The 20,000-nt window shown below is 36.9% G+C and overlaps 1 protein-coding gene and 37 non-coding genes across 38 annotated transcripts in view; 1 reads left to right on the forward strand and 37 right to left on the reverse strand.

Moving 5' to 3' along the window:
- The window catches only part of plekhg2 (pleckstrin homology domain containing, family G (with RhoGef domain) member 2), a 97,139-nt gene that overhangs the window by 30,399 nt on the left and 46,740 nt on the right, over positions 1-20,000 (forward strand). The window lies entirely within an intron of this gene.
- On the reverse strand, positions 103-194 carry trnar-ucu (transfer RNA arginine (anticodon UCU)). The gene is given in 2 exon segments: positions 103-138; positions 158-194. It is a non-coding gene; the product is annotated as a tRNA-Arg (tRNA).
- trnar-ucu (transfer RNA arginine (anticodon UCU)) lies at positions 589-680 on the reverse strand. Its single transcript is given in 2 exon segments — positions 589-624; positions 644-680. It is a non-coding gene; the product is annotated as a tRNA-Arg (tRNA).
- Positions 1,076-1,167, reverse strand: trnar-ucu (transfer RNA arginine (anticodon UCU)). The gene is given in 2 exon segments: positions 1,076-1,111; positions 1,131-1,167. It is a non-coding gene; the product is annotated as a tRNA-Arg (tRNA).
- trnar-ucu (transfer RNA arginine (anticodon UCU)) lies at positions 1,554-1,645 on the reverse strand. The gene is given in 2 exon segments: positions 1,554-1,589; positions 1,609-1,645. It is a non-coding gene; the product is annotated as a tRNA-Arg (tRNA).
- On the reverse strand, positions 2,040-2,131 carry trnar-ucu (transfer RNA arginine (anticodon UCU)). The gene is given in 2 exon segments: positions 2,040-2,075; positions 2,095-2,131. It is a non-coding gene; the product is annotated as a tRNA-Arg (tRNA).
- On the reverse strand, positions 2,518-2,609 carry trnar-ucu (transfer RNA arginine (anticodon UCU)). The gene is given in 2 exon segments: positions 2,518-2,553; positions 2,573-2,609. It is a non-coding gene; the product is annotated as a tRNA-Arg (tRNA).
- trnar-ucu (transfer RNA arginine (anticodon UCU)) lies at positions 3,005-3,096 on the reverse strand. The gene is given in 2 exon segments: positions 3,005-3,040; positions 3,060-3,096. It is a non-coding gene; the product is annotated as a tRNA-Arg (tRNA).
- Positions 3,491-3,582, reverse strand: trnar-ucu (transfer RNA arginine (anticodon UCU)). Its single transcript is given in 2 exon segments — positions 3,491-3,526; positions 3,546-3,582. It is a non-coding gene; the product is annotated as a tRNA-Arg (tRNA).
- Positions 3,969-4,060, reverse strand: trnar-ucu (transfer RNA arginine (anticodon UCU)). Its single transcript is given in 2 exon segments — positions 3,969-4,004; positions 4,024-4,060. It is a non-coding gene; the product is annotated as a tRNA-Arg (tRNA).
- Positions 4,446-4,537, reverse strand: trnar-ucu (transfer RNA arginine (anticodon UCU)). The gene is given in 2 exon segments: positions 4,446-4,481; positions 4,501-4,537. It is a non-coding gene; the product is annotated as a tRNA-Arg (tRNA).
- trnar-ucu (transfer RNA arginine (anticodon UCU)) lies at positions 4,931-5,022 on the reverse strand. Its single transcript is given in 2 exon segments — positions 4,931-4,966; positions 4,986-5,022. It is a non-coding gene; the product is annotated as a tRNA-Arg (tRNA).
- Positions 5,417-5,508, reverse strand: trnar-ucu (transfer RNA arginine (anticodon UCU)). Its single transcript is given in 2 exon segments — positions 5,417-5,452; positions 5,472-5,508. It is a non-coding gene; the product is annotated as a tRNA-Arg (tRNA).
- On the reverse strand, positions 5,903-5,994 carry trnar-ucu (transfer RNA arginine (anticodon UCU)). The gene is given in 2 exon segments: positions 5,903-5,938; positions 5,958-5,994. It is a non-coding gene; the product is annotated as a tRNA-Arg (tRNA).
- On the reverse strand, positions 6,390-6,481 carry trnar-ucu (transfer RNA arginine (anticodon UCU)). The gene is given in 2 exon segments: positions 6,390-6,425; positions 6,445-6,481. It is a non-coding gene; the product is annotated as a tRNA-Arg (tRNA).
- Positions 6,867-6,958, reverse strand: trnar-ucu (transfer RNA arginine (anticodon UCU)). Its single transcript is given in 2 exon segments — positions 6,867-6,902; positions 6,922-6,958. It is a non-coding gene; the product is annotated as a tRNA-Arg (tRNA).
- Positions 7,344-7,435, reverse strand: trnar-ucu (transfer RNA arginine (anticodon UCU)). The gene is given in 2 exon segments: positions 7,344-7,379; positions 7,399-7,435. It is a non-coding gene; the product is annotated as a tRNA-Arg (tRNA).
- trnar-ucu (transfer RNA arginine (anticodon UCU)) lies at positions 7,831-7,922 on the reverse strand. The gene is given in 2 exon segments: positions 7,831-7,866; positions 7,886-7,922. It is a non-coding gene; the product is annotated as a tRNA-Arg (tRNA).
- Positions 8,309-8,400, reverse strand: trnar-ucu (transfer RNA arginine (anticodon UCU)). Its single transcript is given in 2 exon segments — positions 8,309-8,344; positions 8,364-8,400. It is a non-coding gene; the product is annotated as a tRNA-Arg (tRNA).
- On the reverse strand, positions 8,796-8,887 carry trnar-ucu (transfer RNA arginine (anticodon UCU)). The gene is given in 2 exon segments: positions 8,796-8,831; positions 8,851-8,887. It is a non-coding gene; the product is annotated as a tRNA-Arg (tRNA).
- Positions 9,283-9,374, reverse strand: trnar-ucu (transfer RNA arginine (anticodon UCU)). Its single transcript is given in 2 exon segments — positions 9,283-9,318; positions 9,338-9,374. It is a non-coding gene; the product is annotated as a tRNA-Arg (tRNA).
- Positions 9,769-9,860, reverse strand: trnar-ucu (transfer RNA arginine (anticodon UCU)). The gene is given in 2 exon segments: positions 9,769-9,804; positions 9,824-9,860. It is a non-coding gene; the product is annotated as a tRNA-Arg (tRNA).
- trnar-ucu (transfer RNA arginine (anticodon UCU)) lies at positions 10,246-10,337 on the reverse strand. Its single transcript is given in 2 exon segments — positions 10,246-10,281; positions 10,301-10,337. It is a non-coding gene; the product is annotated as a tRNA-Arg (tRNA).
- On the reverse strand, positions 10,732-10,823 carry trnar-ucu (transfer RNA arginine (anticodon UCU)). The gene is given in 2 exon segments: positions 10,732-10,767; positions 10,787-10,823. It is a non-coding gene; the product is annotated as a tRNA-Arg (tRNA).
- Positions 11,210-11,301, reverse strand: trnar-ucu (transfer RNA arginine (anticodon UCU)). Its single transcript is given in 2 exon segments — positions 11,210-11,245; positions 11,265-11,301. It is a non-coding gene; the product is annotated as a tRNA-Arg (tRNA).
- On the reverse strand, positions 11,697-11,788 carry trnar-ucu (transfer RNA arginine (anticodon UCU)). Its single transcript is given in 2 exon segments — positions 11,697-11,732; positions 11,752-11,788. It is a non-coding gene; the product is annotated as a tRNA-Arg (tRNA).
- trnar-ucu (transfer RNA arginine (anticodon UCU)) lies at positions 12,186-12,277 on the reverse strand. The gene is given in 2 exon segments: positions 12,186-12,221; positions 12,241-12,277. It is a non-coding gene; the product is annotated as a tRNA-Arg (tRNA).
- On the reverse strand, positions 12,673-12,764 carry trnar-ucu (transfer RNA arginine (anticodon UCU)). Its single transcript is given in 2 exon segments — positions 12,673-12,708; positions 12,728-12,764. It is a non-coding gene; the product is annotated as a tRNA-Arg (tRNA).
- trnar-ucu (transfer RNA arginine (anticodon UCU)) lies at positions 13,159-13,250 on the reverse strand. The gene is given in 2 exon segments: positions 13,159-13,194; positions 13,214-13,250. It is a non-coding gene; the product is annotated as a tRNA-Arg (tRNA).
- On the reverse strand, positions 13,649-13,740 carry trnar-ucu (transfer RNA arginine (anticodon UCU)). Its single transcript is given in 2 exon segments — positions 13,649-13,684; positions 13,704-13,740. It is a non-coding gene; the product is annotated as a tRNA-Arg (tRNA).
- Positions 14,136-14,227, reverse strand: trnar-ucu (transfer RNA arginine (anticodon UCU)). The gene is given in 2 exon segments: positions 14,136-14,171; positions 14,191-14,227. It is a non-coding gene; the product is annotated as a tRNA-Arg (tRNA).
- trnar-ucu (transfer RNA arginine (anticodon UCU)) lies at positions 14,623-14,714 on the reverse strand. Its single transcript is given in 2 exon segments — positions 14,623-14,658; positions 14,678-14,714. It is a non-coding gene; the product is annotated as a tRNA-Arg (tRNA).
- trnar-ucu (transfer RNA arginine (anticodon UCU)) lies at positions 15,108-15,199 on the reverse strand. The gene is given in 2 exon segments: positions 15,108-15,143; positions 15,163-15,199. It is a non-coding gene; the product is annotated as a tRNA-Arg (tRNA).
- Positions 15,594-15,685, reverse strand: trnar-ucu (transfer RNA arginine (anticodon UCU)). Its single transcript is given in 2 exon segments — positions 15,594-15,629; positions 15,649-15,685. It is a non-coding gene; the product is annotated as a tRNA-Arg (tRNA).
- On the reverse strand, positions 16,081-16,172 carry trnar-ucu (transfer RNA arginine (anticodon UCU)). Its single transcript is given in 2 exon segments — positions 16,081-16,116; positions 16,136-16,172. It is a non-coding gene; the product is annotated as a tRNA-Arg (tRNA).
- trnar-ucu (transfer RNA arginine (anticodon UCU)) lies at positions 16,567-16,658 on the reverse strand. Its single transcript is given in 2 exon segments — positions 16,567-16,602; positions 16,622-16,658. It is a non-coding gene; the product is annotated as a tRNA-Arg (tRNA).
- Positions 17,056-17,147, reverse strand: trnar-ucu (transfer RNA arginine (anticodon UCU)). The gene is given in 2 exon segments: positions 17,056-17,091; positions 17,111-17,147. It is a non-coding gene; the product is annotated as a tRNA-Arg (tRNA).
- On the reverse strand, positions 17,543-17,634 carry trnar-ucu (transfer RNA arginine (anticodon UCU)). The gene is given in 2 exon segments: positions 17,543-17,578; positions 17,598-17,634. It is a non-coding gene; the product is annotated as a tRNA-Arg (tRNA).

Genomic DNA, 20,000 nt, shown 5'->3' on the forward strand with positions numbered 1-20,000 from the left:
TGGAGTACATTCATTATTTTGCATGAAGAGAACTAACTGAAGCAGGAATCTGACAGTTTAAAGGTTCTGCTTTTTTTGTCATGAACTATAATGTCTAAAGATCGACTCTGGTGGGACTCGAACCCACAACCTTTGAATTGCTTACTCACAGATTATCTAGAAGTCCAATGCGCTGTCCATTGCGCCACAGAGCCAGTTGTCAATAATTAATTAAAAGACAAAAAAACCAAGAATGATAGGATTGATCAAACCTTTAAAACTACAATGTCAAGGTTTGCACCCTGCTTCATGTAAAACTTCTCTATGTTGGGGCTTGAACCCAAAACTTTTAAATTTAACTACCAATAAACTCTTTAATTTGGCATAAAAGGATTAGTTCAAGCAGGAATCCCACAGTTTCAAGGATCACTTCTGCCTTTTTTCATAATTGCAGAATCTAAGGGTCATCTTTGCTGGGACTCCAACCCATAACCTTTCAGTTTAATTTGTAGTACATTCATTATTTTGCATGAAGAGAACTAACTGAAGCAGGAATCTGACAGTTTAAAGGTTCTGCTTTTTTTGTCATGAACTATAATGTCTAAAGATCGACTCTGGTGGGACTCGAACCCACAACCTTTGAATTGCTTACTCACAGATTATCTAGAAGTCCAATGCGCTGTCCATTGCGCCACAGAGCCAGTTGTCAATAAGTAATTAAAAGACAAAAAAAACCAAGAATAATAGGATTGAGCAAACCTTTAAAACTACAATGTCAAGGTTTGCACCCTGCTTCATGTAAAACTTCTCTATGTTGGGGCTTGAACCCAAAACTTTTAAATTTAACTACCAATAAACTCTTTAATTTGGCATAAAAGGATTAGTTCAAGCAGGAATCCCACAGTTTCAAGGATCACTTCTGCCTTTTTTCATAATTGCAGAATCTAAGGGTCAATTTTGCTGGGACTCCAACCCATAACCTTTCAGTTTAATTTGGAGTACATTCATTGTTTTGCATGAAGAGAACTAACTGAAGCAGGAATCTGACAGTTTAAAGGTTCTGCTTTTTTTGTCATGAACTATAATGTCTAAAGATCGACTCTGGTGGGACTCGAACCCACAACCTTTGAATTGCTTACTCACAGATCATCTAGAAGTCCAATGCGCTGTCCATTGCGCCACAGAGCCAGTTGTCAACAATTGTTTAAAAGACAAAAAAAACCAAGAATGATAGGATTGATCAAACCTTTAAAACTACAATGTCAAGGTTTGCACCCTGCTTCATGTACAACTTCTCTATGTTGGGGCTTGAACCCAAAACTTTTAAATTTAACTACCAATAAACTCTTTAATTTGGCATAAAAGGATTAGGAATCCCACAGTTTCAAGGATCACTTCTTCCTTTTTTCATAATTGCAGAATCTAAGGGTCATCTTTGCTGGGACTCCAACCCATAACCTTTCAGTTTAATTTGTAGTACATTCATTATTTTGCATGAAGAGAACTAACTGAAGCAGGAATCTGACAGTTTAAAGGTTCTGCTTTTTTTGTCATGAACTATAATGTCTAAAGATCGACTCTGGTGGGACTCGAACCCACAACCTTTGAATTGCTTACTCACAGATTATCTAGAAGTCCAATGCGCTGTCCATTGCGCCACAGAGCCAGTTGTCAATAAGTAATTAAAAGACAAAAAAACCAAGAATGATAGGATTGATCAAACCTTTAAAACTACAATGTCAAGGTTTGCACCCTGCTTCATGTAAAACTTCTCTATGTTGGGGCTTGAACCCAAAACTTTTAAATTTAACTACCAATAAACTCTTTAATTTGGCATAAAAGGATTAGTTCAAGCAGGAATCCCACAGTTTCAAGGATCACTTCTGCCTTTTTTCATAATTGCAGAATCTAAGGGTCATCTTTGCTGGGACTCCAACCCATAACCTTTCAGTTTAATTTGGAGTACATTCATTGTTTTGCATGAAGAGAACTAACTGAAGCAGGAATCTGACAGTTTAAAGGTTCTGCTTTTTTTGTCATGAACTATAATGTCTAAAGATCGACTCTGGTGGGACTCGAACCCACAACCTTTGAATTGCTTACTCACAGATTATCTAGAAGTCCAATGCGCTGTCCATTGCGCCACAGAGCCAGTTGTCAACAATTGTTTAAAAGACAAAAAAAACCAAGAATGATAGGATTGATCAAACCTTTAAAACTACAATGTCAAGGTTTGCACCCTGCTTCATGTACAACTTCTCTATGTTGGGGCTTGAACCCAAAACTTTTAAATTTAACTACCAATAAACTCTTTAATTTGGCATAAAAGGATTAGGAATCCCACAGTTTCAAGGATCACTTCTTCCTTTTTTCATAATTGCAGAATCTAAGGGTCAATTTTGCTGGGACTCCAACCCATAACCTTTCAGTTTAATTTGTAGTACATTCATTATTTTGCATGAAGAGAACTAACTGAAGCAGGAATCTGACAGTTTAAAGGTTCTGCTTTTTTTGTCATGAACTATAATGTCAAAATATCGACTCTGGTGGGACTCGAACCCACAACCTTTGAATTGCTTACTCACAGATTATCTAGAAGTCCAATGCGCTGTCCATTGCGCCACAGAGCCAGTTGTCAACAATTGTTTAAAAGACAAAAAAAACCAAGAATGATAGGATTGATCAAACCTTTAAAACTACAATGTCAAGGTTTGCACCCTGCTTCATGTACAACTTCTCTATGTTGGGGCTTGAACCCAAAACTTTTAAATTTAACTACCAATAAACTCTTTAATTTGGCATAAAAGGATTAGTTCAAGCAGGAATCCCACAGTTTCAAGGATCACTTCTTCCTTTTTTCATAATTGCAGAATCTAAGGGTCATCTTTGCTGGGACTCCAACCCATAACCTTTCAGTTTAATTTGTAGTACATTCATTATTTTGCATGAAGAGAACTAACTGAAGCAGGAATCTGACAGTTTAAAGGTTCTGCTTTTTTTGTCATGAACTATAATGTCTAAAGATCGACTCTGGTGGGACTCGAACCCACAACCTTTGAATTGCTTACTCACAGATTATCTAGAAGTCCAATGCGCTGTCCATTGCGCCACAGAGCCAGTTGTCAACAATTGTTTAAAAGACAAAAAAAACCAAGAATGATAGGATTGATCAAACCTTTAAAACTACAATGTCAAGGTTTGCACCCTGCTTCATGTAAACTTCTCTATGTTGGGGCTTGAACCCAAAACTTTTAAATTTAACTACCAATAAACTCTTTAATTTGGCATAAAAGGATTAGTTCAAGCAGGAATCCCACAGTTTCAAGGATCACTTCTTCCTTTTTTCATAATTGCAGAATCTAAGGGTCAATTTTGCTGGGACTCCAACCCATAACCTTTCAGTTTAATTTGTAGTACATTCATTATTTTGCATGAAGAGAACTAACTGAAGCAGGAATCTGACAGTTTAAAGGTTCTGCTTTTTTTGTCATGAACTATAATGTCTAAAGATCGACTCTGGTGGGACTCGAACCCACAACCTTTGAATTGCTTACTCACAGATTATCTAGAAGTCCAATGCGCTGTCCATTGCGCCACAGAGCCAGTTGTCAATAATTAATTAAAAGACAAAAAAAACCAAGAATGATAGGATTGATCAAACCTTTAAAACTACAATGTCAAGGTTTGCACCCTGCTTCATGTACAACTTCTCTATGTTGGGGCTTGAACCCAAAACTTTTAAATTTAACTACCAATAAACTCTTTAATTTGGCATAAAAGGATTAGGAATCCCACAGTTTCAAGGATCACTTCTTCCTTTTTTCATAATTGCAGAATCTAAGGGTCATCTTTGCTGGGACTCCAACCCATAACCTTTCAGTTTAATTTGTAGTACATTCATTATTTTGCATGAAGAGAACTAACTGAAGCAGGAATCTGACAGTTTAAAGGTTCTGCTTTTTTTGTCATGAACTATAATGTCTAAAGATCGACTCTGGTGGGACTCGAACCCACAACCTTTGAATTGCTTACTCACAGATTATCTAGAAGTCCAATGCGCTGTCCATTGCGCCACAGAGCCAGTTGTCAATAACTGTTTAAAAGACAAAAAAACCAAGAATGATAGGATTGATCAAACCTTTAAAACTACAATGTCAAGGTTTGCACCCTGCTTCATGTACAACTTCTCTATGTTGGGGCTTGAACCCAAAACTTTTAAATTTAACTACCAATAAACTCTTTAATTTGGCATAAAAGGATTAGGAATCCCACAGTTTCAAGGATCACTTCTTCCTTTTTTCATAATTGCAGAATCTAAGGGTCATCTTTGCTGGGACTCCAACCCATAACCTTTCAGTTTAATTTGTAGTACATTCATTATTTTGCATGAAGAGAACTAACTGAAGCAGGAATCTGACAGTTTAAAGGTTCTGCTTTTTTTGTCATGAACTATAATGTCTAAAGATCGACTCTGGTGGGACTCGAACCCACAACCTTTGAATTGCTTACTCACAGATTATCTAGAAGTCCAATGCGCTGTCCATTGCGCCACAGAGCCAGTTGTCAATAACTGTTTAAAAGACAAAAAAACCAAGAATGATAGGATTGATCAAACCTTTAAAACTACAATGTCAAGGTTTGCACCCTGCTTCATGTACAACTTCTCTATGTTGGGGCTTGAACCCAAAACTTTTAAATTTAACTACCAATAAACTCTTTAATTTGGCATAAAAGGATTAGTTCAAGCAGGAATCCCACAGTTTCAAGGATCACTTCTTCCTTTTTTCATAATTGCAGAATCTAAGGGTCATTTTGCTGGGACTCCAACCCATAACCTTTCAGTTTAATTTGTAGTACATTCATTATTTTGCATGAAGAGAACTAACTGAAGCAGGAATCTGACAGTTTAAAGGTTCTGCTTTTTTTGTCATGAACTATAATGTCTAAAGATCGACTCTGGTGGGACTCGAACCCACAACCTTTGAATTGCTTACTCACAGATTATCTAGAAGTCCAATGCGCTGTCCATTGCGCCACAGAGCCAGTTGTCAATAAGTAATTAAAAGACAAAAAAACCAAGAATGATAGGATTGATCAAACCTTTAAAACTACAATGTCAAGGTTTGCACCCTGCTTCATGTAAAACTTCTCTATGTTGGGGCTTGAACCCAAAACTTTTAAATTTAACTACCAATAAACTCTTTAATTTGGCATAAAAGGATTAGTTCAAGCAGGAATCCCACAGTTTCAAGGATCACTTCTGCCTTTTTTCATAATTGCAGAATCTAAGGGTCATCTTTGCTGGGACTCCAACCCATAACCTTTCAGTTTAATTTGTAGTACATTCATTATTTTGCATGAAGAGAACTAACTGAAGCAGGAATCTGACAGTTTAAAGGTTCTGCTTTTTTTGTCATGAACTATAATGTCTAAAGATCGACTCTGGTGGGACTCGAACCCACAACCTTTGAATTGCTTACTCACAGATTATCTAGAAGTCCAATGCGCTGTCCATTGCGCCACAGAGCCAGTTGTCAACAATTGTTTAAAAGACAAAAAAACCAAGAATGATAGGATTGATCAAACCTTTAAAACTACAATGTCAAGGTTTGCACCCTGCTTCATGTACAACTTCTCTATGTTGGGGCTTGAACCCAAAACTTTTAAATTTAACTACCAATAAACTCTTTAATTTGGCATAAAAGGATTAGTTCAAGCAGGAATCCCACAGTTTCAAGGATCACTTCTGCCTTTTTTCATAATTGCAGAATCTAAGGGTCATCTTTGCTGGGACTCCAACCCATAACCTTTCAGTTTAATTTGGAGTACATTCATTGTTTTGCATGAAGAGAACTAACTGAAGCAGGAATCTGACAGTTTAAAGGTTCTGCTTTTTTTGTCATGAACTATAATGTCTAAAGATCGACTCTGGTGGGACTCGAACCCACAACCTTTGAATTGCTTACTCACAGATTATCTAGAAGTCCAATGCGCTGTCCATTGCGCCACAGAGCCAGTTGTCAATAAGTAATTAAAAGACAAAAAAAACCAAGAATAATAGGATTGAGCAAACCTTTAAAACTACAATGTCAAGGTTTGCACCCTGCTTCATGTACAACTTCTCTATGTTGGGGCTTGAACCCAAAACTTTTAAATTTAACTACCAATAAACTCTTTAATTTGGCATAAAAGGATTAGTTCAAGCAGGAATCCCACAGTTTCAAGGATCACTTCTGCCTTTTTTCATAATTGCAGAATCTAAGGGTCATCTTTGCTGGGACTCCAACCCATAACCTTTCAGTTTAATTTGGAGTACATTCATTGTTTTGCATGAAGAGAACTAACTGAAGCAGGAATCTGACAGTTTAAAGGTTCTGCTTTTTTTGTCATGAACTATAATGTCTAAAGATCGACTCTGGTGGGACTCGAACCCACAACCTTTGAATTGCTTACTCACAGATCATCTAGAAGTCCAATGCGCTGTCCATTGCGCCACAGAGCCAGTTGTCAACAATTGTTTAAAAGACAAAAAAAACCAAGAATGATAGGATTGATCAAACCTTTAAAACTACAATGTCAAGGTTTGCACCCTGCTTCATGTAAACTTCTCTATGTTGGGGCTTGAACCCAAAACTTTTAAATTTAACTACCAATAAACTCTTTAATTTGGCATAAAAGGATTAGGAATCCCACAGTTTCAAGGATCACTTCTTCCTTTTTTCATAATTGCAGAATCTAAGGGTCATCTTTGCTGGGACTCCAACCCATAACCTTTCAGTTTAATTTGTAGTACATTCATTATTTTGCATGAAGAGAACTAACTGAAGCAGGAATCTGACAGTTTAAAGGTTCTGCTTTTTTTGTCATGAACTATAATGTCTAAAGATCGACTCTGGTGGGACTCGAACCCACAACCTTTGAATTGCTTACTCACAGATTATCTAGAAGTCCAATGCGCTGTCCATTGCGCCACAGAGCCAGTTGTCAATAAGTAATTAAAAGACAAAAAAAACAAGAATGATAGGATTGAGCAAACCTTTAAAACTACAATGTCAAGGTTTGCACCCTGCTTCATGTAAAACTTCTCTATGTTGGGGCTTGAACCCAAAACTTTTAAATTTAACTACCAATAAACTCTTTAATTTGGCATAAAAGGATTAGGAATCCCACAGTTTCAAGGATCACTTCTTCCTTTTTTCATAATTGCAGAATCTAAGGGTCAATTTTGCTGGGACTCCAACCCATAACCTTTCAGTTTAATTTGTAGTACATTCATTATTTTGCATGAAGAGAACTAACTGAAGCAGGAATCTGACAGTTTAAAGGTTCTGCTTTTTTTGTCATGAACTATAATGTCAAAAGATCGACTCTGGTGGGACTCGAACCCACAACCTTTGAATTGCTTACTCACAGATTATCTAGAAGTCCAATGCGCTGTCCATTGCGCCACAGAGCCAGTTGTCAATAATTAATTAAAAGACAAAAAAAACCAAGAATGATAGGATTGAACAAACCTTTAAAACTACGATGTCAAGGTTTGCACCCTGCTTCATGTAAAACTTCTCTATGTTGGGGCTTGAACCAAAAACTTTTAAATTTAACTACCAATAAACTCTTTAATTTGGCATAAAAGGATTAGTTCAAGCAGGAATCCCACAGTTTCAAGGATCACTTCTTCCTTTTTTCATAATTGCAGAATCTAAGGGTCATCTTTGCTGGGACTCCAACCCATAACCTTTCAGTTTAATTTGGAGTACATTCATTGTTTTGCATGAAGAGAACTAACTGAAGCAGGAATCTGACAGTTTAAAGGTTCTGCTTTTTTTGTCATGAACTATAATGTCTAAAGATCGACTCTGGTGGGACTCGAACCCACAACCTTTGAATTGCTTACTCACAGATTATCTAGAAGTCCAATGCGCTGTCCATTGCGCCACAGAGCCGGTTGTCAATAACTGTTTAAAAGACAAAAAAACCCAAGAATGATAGGATTGATCAAACCTTTAAAACTACAATGTCAAGGTTTGCACCCTGCTTCATGTAAAACTTCTCTATGTTGGGGCTTGAACCCAAAACTTTTAAATTTAACTACCAATAAACTCTTTAATTTGGCATAAAAGGATTAGGAATCCCACAGTTTCAAGGATCACTTCTTCCTTTTTTCATAATTGCAGAATCTAAGGGTCAATTTTGCTGGGACTCCAACCCATAACCTTTCAGTTTAATTTGTAGTACATTCATTATTTTGCATGAAGAGAACTAACTGAAGCAGGAATCTGACAGTTTAAAGGTTCTGCTTTTTTTGTCATGAACTATAATGTCTAAAGATCGACTCTGGTGGGACTCGAACCCACAACCTTTGAATTGCTTACTCACAGATTATCTAGAAGTCCAATGCGCTGTCCATTGCGCCACAGAGCCAGTTGTCAATAAGTAATTAAAAGACAAAAAAAACCAAGAATGATAGGATTGAACAAACCTTTAAAACTACAATGTCAAGGTTTGCACCCTGCTTCATGTAAAACTTCTCTATGTTGGGGCTTGAACCCAAAACTTTTAAATTTAACTACCAATAAACTCTTTAATTTGGCATAAAAGGATTAGTTCAAGCAGGAATCCCACAGTTTCAAGGATCACTTCTTCCTTTTTTCATAATTGCAGAATCTAAGGGTCAATTTTGCTGGGACTCCAACCCATAACCTTTCAGTTTAATTTGTAGTACATTCATTATTTTGCATGAAGAGAACTAACTGAAGCAGGAATCTGACAGTTTAAAGGTTCTGCTTTTTTTGTCATGAACTATAATGTCAAAATATCGACTCTGGTGGGACTCGAACCCACAACCTTTGAATTGCTTACTCACAGATTATCTAGAAGTCCAATGCGCTGTCCATTGCGCCACAGAGCCAGTTGTCAATAAGTAATTAAAAGACAAAAAAAACCAAGAATGATAGGATTGAACAAACCTTTAAAACTACGATGTCAAGGTTTGCACCCTGCTTCATGTAAAACTTCTCTATGTTGGGGCTTGAACCCAAAACTTTTAAATTTAACTACCAATAAACTCTTTAATTTGGCATAAAAGGATTAGTTCAAGCAGGAATCCCACAGTTTCAAGGATCACTTCTGCCTTTTTTCATAATTGCAGAATCTAAGGGTCATCTTTGCTGGGACTCCAACCCATAACCTTTCAGTTTAATTTGGAGTACATTCATTATTTTGCATGAAGAGAACTAACTGAAGCAGGAATCTGACAGTTTAAAGGTTCTGCTTTTTTTGTCATGAACTATAATGTCAAAATATCGACTCTGGTGGGACTCGAACCCACAACCTTTGAATTGCTTACTCACAGATTATCTAGAAGTCCAATGCGCTGTCCATTGCGCCACAGAGCCAGTTGTCAACAATTGTTTAAAAGACAAAAAAAACCAAGAATGATAGGATTGATCAAACCTTTAAAACTACAATGTCAAGGTTTGCACCCTGCTTCATGTAAAACTTCTCTATGTTGGGGCTTGAACCAAAAACTTTTAAATTTAACTACCAATAAACTCTTTAATTTGGCATAAAAGGATTAGTTCAAGCAGGAATCCGCCAGTTTCAAGGATCACTTCTGCCTTTTTTCATAATTGCAGAATCTAAAGGTCAATTTTGCTGGGACTCCAACCCATAACCTTTCAGTTTAATTTGGAGTACATTCATTATTTTGCATGAAGAGAACTAACTGAAGCAGGAATCTGACAGTTTAAAGGTTCTGCTTTTTTGTCATGAACTATAATGTCTAAAGATCGACTCTGGTGGGACTCGAACCCACAACCTTTGAATTGCTTACTCACAGATTATCTAGAAGTCCAATGCGCTGTCCATTGCGCCACAGAGCCAGTTGTCAATAAGTAATTAAAAGACAAAAAAACCAAGAATGATAGGATTGATCAAACCTTTAAAACTACAATGTCAAGGTTTGCACCCTGCTTCATGTAAAACTTCTCTATGTTGGGGCTTGAACCCAAAACTTTTAAATTTAACTACCAATAAACTCTTTAATTTGGCATAAAAGGATTAGGAATCCCACAGTTTCAAGGATCACTTCTTCCTTTTTTCATAATTGCAGAATCTAAGGGTCATCTTTGCTGGGACTCCAACCCATAACCTTTCAGTTTAATTTGTAGTACATTCATTATTTTGCATGAAGAGAACTAACTGAAGCAGGAATCTGACAGTTTAAAGGTTCTGCTTTTTTTGTCATGAACTATAATGTCTAAAGATCGACTCTGGTGGGACTCGAACCCACAACCTTTGAATTGCTTACTCACAGATTATCTAGAAGTCCAATGCGCTGTCCATTGCGCCACAGAGCCAGTTGTCAATAATTAATTAAAAGACAAAAAAAACCAAGAATAATAGGATTGAGCAAACCTTTAAAACTACAATGTCAAGGTTTGCACCCTGCTTCATGTAAAACTTCTCTATGTTGGGGCTTGAACCCAAAACTTTTAAATTTAACTACCAATAAACTCTTTAATTTGGCATAAAAGGATTAGTTCAAGCAGGAATCCCACAGTTTCAAGGATCACTTCTTCCTTTTTTCATAATTGCAGAATCTAAGGGTCATTTTGCTGGGACTCCAACCCATAACCTTTCAGTTTAATTTGTAGTACATTCATTGTTTTGCATGAAGAGAACTAACTGAAGCAGGAATCTGACAGTTTAAAGGTTCTGCTTTTTTTGTCATGAACTATAATGTCTAAAGATCGACTCTGGTGGGACTCGAACCCACAACCTTTGAATTGCTTACTCACAGATTATCTAGAAGTCCAATGCGCTGTCCATTGCGCCACAGAGCCAGTTGTCAATAAGTAATTAAAAGACAAAAAAAACCAAGAATGATAGGATTGATCAAACCTTTAAAACTACAATGTCAAGGTTTGCACCCTGCTTCATGTAAAACTTCTCTATGTTGGGGCTTGAACCCAAAACTTTTAAATTTAACTACCAATAAACTCTTTAATTTGGCATAAAAGGATTAGGAATCCCACAGTTTCAAGGATCACTTCTTCCTTTTTTCATAATTGCAGAATCTAAGGGTCAATTTTGCTGGGACTCCAACCCATAACCTTTCAGTTTAATTTGTAGTACATTCATTATTTTGCATGAAGAGAACTAACTGAAGCAGGAATCTGACAGTTTAAAGGTTCTGCTTTTTTTGTCATGAACTATAATGTCTAAAGATCGACTCTGGTGGGACTCGAACCCACAACCTTTGAATTGCTTACTCACAGATTATCTAGAAGTCCAATGCGCTGTCCATTGCGCCACAGAGCCAGTTGTCAATAAGTAATTAAAAGACAAAAAAAACCAAGAATAATAGGATTGAGCAAACCTTTAAAACTACAATGTCAAGGTTTGCACCCTGCTTCATGTAAAACTTCTCTATGTTGGGGCTTGAACCCAAAACTTTTAAATTTAACTACCAATAAACTCTTTAATTTGGCATAAAAGGATTAGTTCAAGCAGGAATCCCACAGTTTCAAGGATCACTTCTGCCTTTTTTCATAATTGCAGAATCTAAGGGTCATCTTTGCTGGGACTCCAACCCATAACCTTTCAGTTTAATTTGTAGTACATTCATTATTTTGCATGAAGAGAACTAACTGAAGCAGGAATCTGACAGTTTAAAGGTTCTGCTTTTTTTGTCATGAACTATAATGTCTAAAGATCGACTCTGGTGGGACTCGAACCCACAACCTTTGAATTGCTTACTCACAGATTATCTAGAAGTCCAATGCGCTGTCCATTGCGCCACAGAGCCAGTTGTCAATAATTGTAATTAAAAGACAAAAAAAACCAAGAATGATAGGATTGATCAAACCTTTAAAACTACAATGTCAAGGTTTGCACCCTGCTTCATGTAAAACTTCTCTATGTTGGGGCTTGAACCCAAAACTTTTAAATTTAACTACCAATAAACTCTTTAATTTGGCATAAAAGGATTAGTTCAAGCAGGAATCCCACAGTTTCAAGGATCACTTCTGCCTTTTTTCATAATTGCAGAATCTAAGGGTCATCTTTGCTGGGACTCCAACCCATAACCTTTCAGTTTAATTTGTAGTACATTCATTATTTTGCATGAAGAGAACTAACTGAAGCAGGAATCTGACAGTTTAAAGGTTCTGCTTTTTTTGTCATGAACTATAATGTCTAAAGATCGACTCTGGTGGGACTCGAACCCACAACCTTTGAATTGCTTACTCACAGATTATCTAGAAGTCCAATGCGCTGTCCATTGCGCCACAGAGCCAGTTGTCAATAATTAATTAAAAGACAAAAAAAACCAAGAATGATAGGATTGAACAAACCTTTAAAACTACGATGTCAAGGTTTGCACCCTGCTTCATGTAAAACTTCTCTATGTTGGGGCTTGAACCAAAAACTTTTAAATTTAACTACCAATAAACTCTTTAATTTGGCATAAAAGGATTAGTTCAAGCAGGAATCCCACAGTTTCAAGGATCACTTCTGCCTTTTTTCATAATTGCAGAATCTAAGGGTCATCTTTGCTGGGACTCCAACCCATAACCTTTCAGTTTAATTTGTAGTACATTCATTATTTTGCATGAAGAGAACTAACTGAAGCAGGAATCTGACAGTTTAAAGGTTCTGCTTTTTTTGTCATGAACTATAATGTCTAAAGATCGACTCTGGTGGGACTCGAACCCACAACCTTTGAATTGCTTACTCACAGATTATCTAGAAGTCCAATGCGCTGTCCATTGCGCCACAGAGCCAGTTGTCAATAAGTAATTAAAAGACAAAAAAAACCAAGAATAATAGGATTGAGCAAACCTTTAAAACTACAATGTCAAGGTTTGCACCCTGCTTCATGTAAAACTTCTCTATGTTGGGGCTTGAACCCAAAACTTTTAAATTTAACTACCAATAAACTCTTTAATTTGGCATAAAAGGATTAGTTCAAGCAGGAATCCCACAGTTTCAAGGATCACTTCTTCCTTTTTTCATAATTGCAGAATCTAAGGGTCAATTTTGCTGGGACTCCAACCCATAACCTTTCAGTTTAATTTGTAGTACATTCATTATTTTGCATGAAGAGAACTAACTGAAGCAGGAATCTGACAGTTTAAAGGTTCTGCTTTTTTGTCATGAACTATAATGTCTAAAGATCGACTCTGGTGGGACTCGAACCCACAACCTTTGAATTGCTTACTCACAGATTATCTAGAAGTCCAATGCGCTGTCCATTGCGCCACAGAGCCAGTTGTCAATAATTGTAATTAAAAGACAAAAAAAACCAAGAATGATAGGATTGAACAAACCTTTAAAACTACGATGTCAAGGTTTGCACCCTGCTTCATGTAAAACTTCTCTATGTTGGGGCTTGAACCCAAAACTTTTAAATTTAACTACCAATAAACTCTTTAATTTGGCATAAAAGGATTAGTTCAAGCAGGAATCCCACAGTTTCAAGGATCACTTCTTCCTTTTTTCATAATTGCAGAATCTAAGGGTCAATCTTTGCTGGGACTCCAACCCATAACCTTTCAGTTTAATTTGTAGTACATTCATTATTTTGCATGAAGAGAACTAACTGAAGCAGGAATCTGACAGTTTAAAGGTTCTGCTTTTTTTGTCATGAACTATAATGTCTAAAGATCGACTCTGGTGGGACTCGAACCCACAACCTTTGAATTGCTTACTCACAGATTATCTAGAAGTCCAATGCGCTGTCCATTGCGCCACAGAGCCAGTTGTCAACAATTGTTTAAAAGACAAAAAAAACCAAGAATGATAGGATTGATCAAACCTTTAAAACTACAATGTCAAGGTTTGCACCCTGCTTCATGTAAAACTTCTCTATGTTGGGGCTTGAACCCAAAACTTTTAAATTTAACTACCAATAAACTCTTTAATTTGGCATAAAAGGATTAGTTCAAGCAGGAATCCCACAGTTTCAAGGATCACTTCTGCCTTTTTTCATAATTGCAGAATCTAAGGGTCAATTTTGCTGGGACTCCAACCCATAACCTTTCAGTTTAATTTGTAGTACATTCATTATTTTGCATGAAGAGAACTAACTGAAGCAGGAATCTGACAGTTTAAAGGTTCTGCTTTTTTTGTCATGAACTATAATGTCTAAAGATCGACTCTGGTGGGACTCGAACCCACAACCTTTGAATTGCTTACTCACAGATCATCTAGAAGTCCAATGCGCTGTCCATTGCGCCACAGAGCCAGTTGTCAATAAGTAATTAAAAGACAAAAAAAACCAAGAATGATAGGATTGAACAAACCTTTAAAACTACGATGTCAAGGTTTGCACCCTGCTTCATGTAAAACTTCTCTATGTTGGGGCTTGAACCAAAAACTTTTAAATTTAACTACCAATAAACTCTTTAATTTGGCATAAAAGGATTAGTTCAAGCAGGAATCCCACAGTTTCAAGGATCACTTCTGCCTTTTTTCATAATTGCAGAATCTAAGGGTCAATTTTGCTGGGACTCCAACCCATAACCTTTCAGTTTAATTTGTAGTACATTCATTATTTTGCATGAAGAGAACTAACTGAAGCAGGAATCTGACAGTTTAAAGGTTCTGCTTTTTTTGTCATGAACTATAATGTCTAAAGATCGACTCTGGTGGGACTCGAACCCACAACCTTTGAATTGCTTACTCACAGATTATCTAGAAGTCCAATGCGCTGTCCATTGCGCCACAGAGCCAGTTGTCAATAAGTAATTAAAAGACAAAAAAAACCAAGAATAATAGGATTGAGCAAACCTTTAAAACTACAATGTCAAGGTTTGCACCCTGCTTCATGTAAAACTTCTCTATGTTGGGGCTTGAACCCAAAACTTTTAAATTTAACTACCAATAAACTCTTTAATTTGGCATAAAAGGATTAGTTCAAGCAGGAATCCCACAGTTTCAAGGATCACTTCTTCCTTTTTTCATAATTGCAGAATCTAAGGGTCATTTTGCTGGGACTCCAACCCATAACCTTTCAGTTTAATTTGTAGTACATTCATTATTTTGCATGAAGAGAACTAACTGAAGCAGGAATCTGACAGTTTAAAGGTTCTGCTTTTTTGTCATGAACTATAATGTCAAAATATCGACTCTGGTGGGACTCGAACCCACAACCTTTGAATTGCTTACTCACAGATTATCTAGAAGTCCAATGCGCTGTCCATTGCGCCACAGAGCCAGTTGTCAATAAGTAATTAAAAGACAAAAAAACCAAGAATGATAGGATTGATCAAACCTTTAAAACTACAATGTCAAGGTTTGCACCCTGCTTCATGTAAAACTTCTCTATGTTGGGGCTTGAACCCAAAACTTTTAAATTTAACTACCAATAAACTCTTTAATTTGGCATAAAAGGATTAGTTCAAGCAGGAATCCCACAGTTTCAAGGATCACTTCTGCCTTTTTTCATAATTGCAGAATCTAAGGGTCATCTTTGCTGGGACTCCAACCCATAACCTTTCAGTTTAATTTGGAGTACATTCATTATTTTGCATGAAGAGAACTAACTGAAGCAGGAATCTGACAGTTTAAAGGTTCTGCTTTTTTTGTCATGAACTATAATGTCTAAAGATCGACTCTGGTGGGACTCGAACCCACAACCTTTGAATTGCTTACTCACAGATTATCTAGAAGTCCAATGCGCTGTCCATTGCGCCACAGAGCCAGTTGTCAATAAGTAATTAAAAGACAAAAAAAACCAAGAATGATAGGATTGATCAAACCTTTAAAACTACAATGTCAAGGTTTGCACCCTGCTTCATGTAAAACTTCTCTATGTTGGGGCTTGAACCCAAAACTTTTAAATTTAACTACCAATAAACTCTTTAATTTGGCATAAAAGGATTAGTTCAAGCAGGAATCCCACAGTTTCAAGGATCACTTCTGCCTTTTTTCATAATTGCAGAATCTAAGGGTCATCTTTGCTGGGACTCCAACCCATAACCTTTCAGTTTAATTTGGAGTACATTCATTGTTTTGCATGAAGAGAACTAACTGAAGCAGGAATCTGACAGTTTAAAGGTTCTGCTTTTTTTGTCATGAACTATAATGTCTAAAGATCGACTCTGGTGGGACTCGAACCCACAACCTTTGAATTGCTTACTCACAGATTATCTAGAAGTCCAATGCGCTGTCCATTGCGCCACAGAGCCAGTTGTCAATAAGTAATTAAAAGACAAAAAAAACCAAGAATGATAGGATTGAACAAACCTTTAAAACTACAATGTCAAGGTTTGCACCCTGCTTCATGTAAAACTTCTCTATGTTGGGGCTTGAACCCAAAACTTTTAAATTTAACTACCAATAAACTCTTTAATTTGGCATAAAAGGATTAGTTCAAGCAGGAATCCCACAGTTTCAAGGATCACTTCTGCCTTTTTTCATAATTGCAGAATCTAAGGGTCATCTTTGCTGGGACTCCAACCCATAACCTTTCAGTTTAATTTGGAGTACATTCATTATTTTGCATGAAGAGAACTAACTGAAGCAGGAATCTGACAGTTTAAAGGTTCTGCTTTTTTGTCATGAACTATAATGTCTAAAGATCGACTCTGGTGGGACTCGAACCCACAACCTTTGAATTGCTTACTCACAGATAATCTAGAAGTCCAATGCGCTGTCCATTGCGCCACAGAGCCAGTTGTCAACAGTTGTTTAAAAGACAAAAAAAAAACAAGAATGATAGGATTGATCAAACCTTTAAAACTACAATGTCAAGGTTTGCACCCTGCTTCATGTACAACTTCTCTATGTTGGGGCTTGAACCCAAAACTTTTAAATTTAACTACCAATAAACTCTTTAATTTGGCATAAAAGGATTAGTTCAAGCAGGAATCCCACAGTTTCAAGGATCACTTCTTCCTTTTTTCATAATTGCAGAATCTAAGGGTCAATCTTTGCTGGGACTCCAACCCATAACCTTTCAGTTTAATTTGTAGTACATTCATTATTTTGCATGAAGAGAACTAACTGAAGCAGGAATCTGACAGTTTAAAGGTTCTACTTTTTTTGTCATGAACTATAATGTCTAAAGATCGACTCTGGTGGGACTCGAACCCACAACCTTTGAATTGCTTACTCACAGATTATCTAGAAGTCCAATGCGCTGTCCATTGCGCCACAGAGCCAGTTGTCAATAAGTAATTAAAAGACAAAAAAAACCAAGAATAATAGGATTGAGCAAACCTTTAAAACTACAATGTCAAGGTTTGCACCCTGCTTCATGTAAAACTTCTCTATGTTGGGGCTTGAACCCAAAACTTTTAAATTTAACTACCAATAAACTCTTTAATTTGGCATAAAAGGATTAGTTCAAGCAGGAATCCCACAGTTTCAAGGATCACTTCTTCCTTTTTTCATAATTGCAGAATCTAAGGGTCAATTTTGCTGGGACTCCAACCCATAACCTTTCAGTTTAATTTGTAGTACATTCATTATTTTGCATGAAGAGAACTAACTGAAGCAGGAATCTGACAGTTTAAAGGTTCTGCTTTTTTTGTCATGAACTATAATGTCTAAAGATCGACTCTGGTGGGACTCGAACCCACAACCTTTGAATTGCTTACTCACAGATTATCTAGAAGTCCAATGCGCTGTCCATTGCGCCACAGAGCCAGTTGTCAATAATTAATTAAAAGACAAAAAAAACAAGAATGATAGGATTGATCAAACCTTTAAAACTACAATGTCAAGGTTTGCACCCTGCTTCATGTAAAACTTCTCTATGTTGGGGCTTGAACCCAAAACCTTTGAGTTCAACTACTGGTAAACTCTTTATGTAGGCATAAAGGATTCATTTAAGCAGGAATCCGCCAGTTTCAAGGATCACTTCTGCCTTTTTTCATAATTGCAGAATCTAAAGGTCAACTTTGCTGGTACTTGAACCCACAACTTTTCAGTTTAACTTGTAGTGCATTTAATATTTTCATCATTCCTACAATAAAAAGGTTCCTAACCTGCTGAAAGTAAAACTTCACTATGTTGGATTTTGAACCCAAAACCTTTGACTTTAACTCTTAATCATATATGGGCTACTTTTAATGGTAGTGAAAACACTTTTAATAGGCTAATTTTAATCATATTTACGGTACTTTTAATCATAGATATGCTACTTTTAATAGGCTAGTTTTAATCATAGATATGCTACTTGTTATAGCCTAATTTTAATCATATTTAGGGTACTTTTAATAGGCTAATTGTAATCATTTTTAGGGTTCTCTTGCTCAACTCCAGAGAGTCAGCTGACCTGCCTCACATATTTTCTGTCTCGATGCCTGTGGCGCTGTGAATAACACTCACATACATATAAGTATGTTCTCTAAGAGGCGTCTGTGCTGCATAGTTGGTCTGTTTGGTCTCCATGTTATGTTTCCTGTCAATAAAGCTGCTGTCAGCTTGGAAATACACACTGCTGCAAAAATGTGTTAGTGAGGAGTTCGTGTTGGATGGATGGAAAACGAAACACGTGACTTTGACATGTTTCATATCTCCAACAGAAAGTCAGCGCTGGTTTCTTCTTTTTACCTAAATCTAACCACACCTTAACCACGCGTCCAATCAGAAGACACCGATTGATTTAGGAAGACACTTTCCTTCGTCCTTTTTTTACTTCTCTATTCTCCAGTCTTCTCTCCACACCATGTTGGTTTTGTTTGCATCATTCCTGCTGTCTTCTTCTTCTCCTCATCTTCATGTCAAGATCTCTCATTTTTCACTCATCTCTCTCTCTCTGTTTCTACACTCTCTCTCTCTCTCTCTCCATGCCCTCCAGGGTGTGTGTGTGTGTTTCCTGTTGCCTTTAAAAGGTGATGAATGTGGCCAAGGCCTCTCATTATATGCCTCATTATACACACACACACACACACACACACACACACACACACACACACACACACACACACACACACACACACACACACACACACACAGAAAGTGCTTGTTTTTGAACCCAATTTAGGGGAAAAACAGAAACAGTTAAGGAATGAGAGAGAGATGATTGTTTGCTTGCAGCCACATTGTGTGTGTGTGTGTGTGTGTGTGTGTGTGTGTGTGTGTGTGTGTGTGTGTGTGTGTGTGTGTGTGTGTGTGTGTGTGTGTGTGTGTAGAAAATAAATTGCATGTGGTCTTTCAGAGCAAACACACACACAGAAACATTGTCTGCAGACTTTACCATCATGGTAAATGTATTTTGGGTTTATTGGTTTCCATTTAGATTACTTTCACAAAACATTTTCTGACCAATCAGAAAGCTGCATCCCATAATAACCATGGATGCATTAAAGACTGGTCTTCAGTGATCATGTCTGGTTTTTATTTTTGTCGTATGCCTTAACAGTTGGATGAAAAGACTTTTCATGGAGGCTTGTTTCAGCTCTGCTGGTTACAGATGTAGTTCTTTTATCCATGGGAGTTGTAGTTTAAAGGGCCAGTTTGTAGTATTTTGAAATAGACAGTTATGACTCAGTCCACTTCTTATCTACAGAGGGTTGGAGTGACCTTGGATACATTTTGCGTATTTTCAGGTTTTGTCACCCTCAGTGTTTTAGAGTCCATGTTTCTGATTCAGTCAGTGTGTGTTCGAGGATGTGAAACGTCTTCTTCTTCTATCATCTCATCTCTCTCCCCTCCAGTGTAATCTAATTACTAGCTACTACAGGAAGTGACCTCATTTAGATTCCATCACAACGAGAGTACACGTACAGTACACAGTGTGTACGTACAGTGATTACATTGTTGTAATACTTTAAAAGACAGGGTGTATACGTCTCTATTTATTGAACTGAACTTCTACAGGAAACTGTGAGGAAAACAATGAGTTTAACTATTATTATTATAACATTTGTGCCCAATATTACTGTCTATAAATGTTGATCATAAATCAAAAATTGGGTAAATTAGCTTTTATTTCTCCCAGTATTTCTTTCCACCCTCCTCTACTCGCAGATCTGTGTAGAACTTACTGTGTGCATATTAATATATAG

This window comes from Anoplopoma fimbria, chromosome 1, assembly GCF_027596085.1.
Source record: "Anoplopoma fimbria isolate UVic2021 breed Golden Eagle Sablefish chromosome 1, Afim_UVic_2022, whole genome shotgun sequence".
NCBI lineage: Eukaryota > Metazoa > Chordata > Actinopteri > Perciformes > Anoplopomatidae > Anoplopoma > Anoplopoma fimbria.